Consider the following 6,118-nt stretch of genomic DNA (forward strand, 5'->3'; position numbering starts at 1 on the left):
CATCACCATAGGCTCTTGCTCATACGTTGTTTCATGAAATTCTTCTGTGTATTCCAATTCTTTTTGATACAGTGACTCAGTATATTCCTTCCATCTTCTTTTAATACTTCCGGGATCATTTAACGTTCTGCCGAAAGCATCCTTGATTATAGCAACTCGACTAGGGTCTTATATAAGCCCATGAGAGCTGAATGCTAACTGTCTTTTTTTGGGAAACACACTTTGTAGCTACACTGATTTAGTAGACTACAACACTCCATATCATCAACCTTTGTCATCTACAGTCATGCTATTCATTATCCTGGGGAGTCTGAGTCTTTGGGAGACCTTCCAACAAACCACTAAACCCAAGAGACATAGAGGAGTGGAGTTACTGAGCAAAGAAGGGAATGTTGATGTCAGAAATCATGGAGTTATACAGTAACTCAAACATTTGGGACACTGTTGATTCCACACTTCCTGTAACTGGTCTGCAACGAAGTTTAGCAGAATAAATAATGAATAAATAATGAACATATGAACTTACCCAAATTCTAAAGAGCAAGGATGTCAGCTTAAAAAGTAAGATGTATCTGATCCAGGTCATAGTATTTTCAATTGCTGCCTATCCCTCTTAAATATATAAAATGAATAAAGATGACAGAAGAAGAATCATTGCCTTCGAATAGCAGTACTTACAAATCTGTCTTGAAATAAATACAACAACTCCAGTACTCCTTAGAGGGAAGAGTGGTGAAATTTTCGCATATTTCCAGGAAGAATCAGTCCTTGGAAAGAGACATCATTCTGGGAAATAAAGGCCGGTGAAAGAAAAAACCCTGAATGAGATGAATTGATATAGTGACTACCACGATGGGCATGAGCGGGACAGAGATCACGAAGATGGCACAATGTAAGGGCAAGATTCAGATCTGCTGTTCACAAGGTTGGATTAGTTACAATCAATTTGTTGGCCCTTAACAGTAACAACCATAAACAGCAGTACGGAAAGCTAATCATACAGATTATGTATGATCTGCTCGGGGCTGGGGACTTGCCAGTTCAAACCACACAGTCACACAGCAGATGAACCAGGTCTGGCTATCTGTTTCCATAGACATTACAGCTAACTTATCCTATATTCAACAGAATCTGCTCAAAATAAACACATAGCCAAATAATTAAGGTCAACTGACAATCGAGCGTGGTCTGTATACTAATTAATAAGAGCTCTGGTGGTATAATGCATTGAGTGTCTGTTACACCGCTACTCCGAGAGTCTGCAGTTTAAATCTATTAGCTTCTCTAAGGTAAAAAGATGTACTCTCTATTCCTGTTAGACGGATAATATATGAAACCTAATGGAAATTGTTATGAGTTGGAATCCACTCTATGGCAGCGGATTAGGGAAAGATAACTTGATTACAGTTTGTTTCCGTGAATGTGGATCTATCTCTTAGACACAGTGAAGTAGTCATTTATTGAGTTTTGAAATCTTCGAGTTTACCTTGCAACAGTAGCACTAAAATCTGAAAAAAGAAACTTATTAAACAGATTTCAAAAATGATTTTTTCTTTTTCCAAAGATAACAATTTAATGTGTATACATTTGAAAATATTTATTAAATTCCTGTTGCTGCATATTGTTGAACAGACTCATAACTGACCCACCAAGAGCAGTAAATCTCATGGGAGGATATTGCCCATCCTTCTCCCATACAGTAATTGGTGGATTTGAACTGCATGCCTTTGGAATTACAGTATAGCTTCTTAACACTAGGCCACCAGAGTTTAAACTAATTGCGGTTGTTCTTAGGTGTCATTGAGTATGACTAAAAACAACCCAAATGAACAACCAATCTGAACACTTCGCTATCCTGTACCATCCTTACAATTTCTGGCACATTCAGGCCAATTGCCATAGTCAGCATGTCAGCTGCCAAGCTGAGGTCTTCTTCTCTTTTACCACCCCTCCACCTTCCTAAGCATAATGGTGGATTTCTCCAGTGAACAACCTCTCCTAGAAACATGTTCAAAATATGTGAAAAGAAGCTTTATCATCTTTGCATTTAAGAAGAAACTCTGGCTGCACTTTCTCCAAACATATCTGTGTGTTCTTCCAGCCATTCACAGATCTTTTAGCACTCTTCTCCAACACCACACTTCAAAGGCATCAATTGTTCTTCTATTCTCCTCAGTCCTGTCCAGCTCTCAGATGCATAGAAAGTGACTGAAAAGATGATGGCTTGAATCAGAAACACATTAGTCCTCAAACTAATATTATTAGTCCCCAATAATTTGGAGAGATCCGTAACTTCAGACCTACCAAGTGTAATACATCTCATGACTTGTGGTATACTAAGCATGTTGCTTCTGGATTCAAATAAGATGAAGTTGTTGATAGTCTCAATCCATTCTCCATCCATCATGATGCCTATTGTGATGATAACTTTTCTCTATCATTTACTTTTAAAAAACTAGCATAGTGTATATTGGTTTGCATATAAACTTCATATACATTGTGTTTCATACATTTATCCATTCACTTCATACAATTATCCCATACATTGCATTTTATGAAAGTAATCACCATTGATCTATGCCCAGATCTTTCCAGATTCTCACTGGACCTTTCTTAATTCCTTCACAGTCTCCAAAAGCCCAATAAATTCTGTGACCATGTGACTTCTTATTTTAGTTTTCCTACTCCCTTTTTCCTCTTTGGACTTTTATACACCTATTATTAGTTATCCTTCTATTTTTACAATAATGATTTTATGGAGAATTTGTTCTTATGAGGACAAATTAGATAGTTCATTCAGTATGATGGTCTCCAACCTCTCTCATATTATATTTTTCATATTAGTTACTCCTAAGTGCTGCATAGTATACCATAGTGTGAATATACTACAATTTCTCAATCTATTCATTTGTTGATGGACATTTGGATTGTTTCCATTGCCTTGCTTTTGTGAATAATGCTGCTATGACTTCAAATGTTGGTTGAAACCCTCACTTCTTCCTGTTTGGTTTCACTGTTGGTGAATATATTTGAATAATAGTTATATTCACAGATCTTCCTTGTATATGTATGGATAGCATCATATCACTCACAGTAGTATTACATTTTAGGAGGGATCTTAATATTGGAGATATATTTAATTCAGAAATCTGCTGTCAGAAACCTGCTCAAATTACCGAGGAACAATGATGTCAGTTTGAAGAGTAATAAGGTGCACCTGATTCAGGCCATGATCTTTGCAATCCCTTGCTATGCTGCTGAGAGCTGGACAATGAATAAGGATGACAGAACAAGAACTGAAGGCGTTGCTTTGTGGTATTGAAGAGTACTGAATATTGAACGGGCCACCAGAAGAACAAACATACATGTCTCAGAAAAAGTGCAGTCAGTGCTCCTTGGAGCGAAAGCTGGTGAAGCTTTATCTTATATACTTTAGGCATGTTTCTAGGTGAGGCTATTCCTTCGAAGAGGGTCAGTGAAAGAGAAAAAAAAATATCCACAAGAAAATGGATTGACAGGGATTGACAGTGACTAAAGCAATGGTCTTAAGTATCTCACAGATGATAGGATGGCACAGGATAGGATGGGGTCAGATCTGTTATTCACGGAGTCACTATGCGCATATTTGTCTTGCCAGCAACCGAAACCAAGACAACTCCTCTACTCTTACAACTGAGACTTAGATTTTGTTTTCCTTCAGTTCTGTTAGCTTGAGAATTAGTGAGGGAGTTTGTCCATTATGGATAGAACAGTGTGTCACATACTGGGCTCAGAATGAAAAGTTCTTGTATTCAAATCCAGTCACTTCTCTACAAGGAAGTAAAAGCTATTCCTGGAAAGATTTACAGCTTTTGAAATAGAACAGAGTGTTGATATGAGTTGAACTGGACTCCGGGAGCTTTTGAATTTCAGAATTTGGCCTTCTTATAAGTAAACAAGAGAAGCATTCCTGAGGTTCAGCAAATTCATATGAGCAAAGGTTGGTGGTTTTTTTTGGTTTGTTGTTGTGGTTATTTTGTTGTTGTTGTTGTTGTTGTTTTAGTGAGCCATTTTTGAAATCAAAACTATGTGAGGAGTCCTTAACTATTTTTTTTCGAGTGCTAAAATTAAAAAAAAAATAAAGTCATGCTAGACAAACTGTAAAAGGAACAAGGGCCATGTGAGGAGAGCCATATTTGACCTTCATCAACTTCACAGGGGGAAACTATCCCCACCCTCACTATCGATCAGACAAAACCAGTTCCCATGAGCTCAGGCATGCCCCTCATACTCCCATGACTCTTTCTATTCATCTCATCACCAATCTCAATGCTTGGCTGGGTCCAAAATTTGATGTGATAGCTCAAAGACCCCACAGAACTGTATGGAGAAGCCAAAAGGTTATAGTTCAGATTAATAACAGAATACAGTCAAGGTACTCCCAAAATAATATACATGTAGGCACTTCAGTCTTGATCTTTGTGGCTCTAACTTTTCCCAAGTTCTCAGTCTTGCAAATACTGGCTTCCTATTCCTCTACCCCCAAAAGGCTACCTCACATCAATTCATCAGTTCAGCTATCTTTGCTACTGCTGTCCCAAAGCATGTCCTTAATTCATTCTCTTGGGAGAAGTCTCTCTTCTCTGGCTGGGCAAAGAATTTAATCTATTTTGATGAAGGAAGAAGAATTGCCTCTCTGCAACTAGAGTGCTTCAATTTATTAGCAAAACTAGTCAATCTCCTTGTGGAATTTTAGATAGCCAGTTCCCTTGTGGATAGGTCAAAATGTCCTGATCACTTAGTCTCAGCTATCCGTAGAGCAACATCAAGATGGCTAGAGGAGTCATATTGAAAGATTAACTCTATATGAGCATAAACATTTGTTGAAGATAGGATTTACAAATCAAGATAATATTTCAACTAAGATTGACATACAGGTTCCCAAAATGAGAAGAATTTTTAAAACATAGCATATATCATCAGCATTGTTATGGAAAAAAAGGAACAGAACTTATAAAGAAATTGTGGTCAGGGTATATTATCATATAGCACTATCCTGAATAACACTTCAAGTAATAAGTGAGTTGTCTATTCTGACATTTCAAGTCCTTTTCTCAAAATAGACTTACATTTTCAAAAAGCACAAGGCTCATGGAAAAAAAAATGGCCATATTAGTTCATATAGATCACTGTTTGTCTCAAAAATAGCTTTTACGGTATAATTTTTTTTTCAATGCTCAAGTTTCAAAAGGATATGTAAGCACAGTGATTAATATGGGATATTCCAGCATCCAGTTACTATAGAATTTCAAAGAAATGTAGTTTAAATCCACCAGGTGCCCAGTGGGAAAAGGATGGGCAGTCTCCTCTCATGTGATTAGCTGTCTCTGAAAACCCACTGGAGGGTCACTTTAAGGCAGATCTGACTCGATGACACACAACAAAACCCAGAAAAGTCAGACATTTGAATTTCAGGAGAATTAAAACATTTATAAAAGGAATGCAAGACTCAAGATAAGTTTACCATTGTCACCAGGAGTCAGTCTTTTGAAAATACTAATAACATGAAATTGTTTAAATCAAGACCTTCCAGCAATCACAAGTTGCTAAGGTTAGCAGGTTTAATATTTAAGTTTAACATAATAATTTAAAGCAAAACTTGAAATGTCTATCTTTAACCTTGCAATTCTTTGGTAAATACTTAGGTTTTGGAAATAATTAGAAATTAGAAATAATATAAATGTATGTTGGTATGTGTGTCAGTAACAATGAAATTGGCTTAGGATAGAGTAGGTTTCAGGCCTGTTGTCCATAGGGTCACTATGAGTCGCAAGTGACTCAACGACACATAACAATAACAATATGCTGATATGAAGGCTTATTTTAGACATGAGAAAAATATCACTTTTCTTATTAAACAAATATCTTTGTGTTTTTTTTTAAGCTAGGTGATTTCTGAAATACTCTTGAGGCTTAAAATTACAACTTACATAAAAAATTGTTTCACTCGTCAGTAGCATTTCACAGGAAATAGCATCAAAACAGAATATTAAGACAATAATTAAGAGTTTTAATATACATTCTGATTACATTTCAGAACCCTTCTGAAGCTTAGAAATTCCAAAATTCTATATGAAAT

This window comes from Elephantulus edwardii, unplaced genomic scaffold (genome assembly GCF_000299155.1).
Source record: "Elephantulus edwardii isolate Elephantulus edwardi_28Jun2011 unplaced genomic scaffold, EleEdw1.0 scaffold00001, whole genome shotgun sequence".
NCBI lineage: Eukaryota > Metazoa > Chordata > Mammalia > Macroscelidea > Macroscelididae > Elephantulus > Elephantulus edwardii.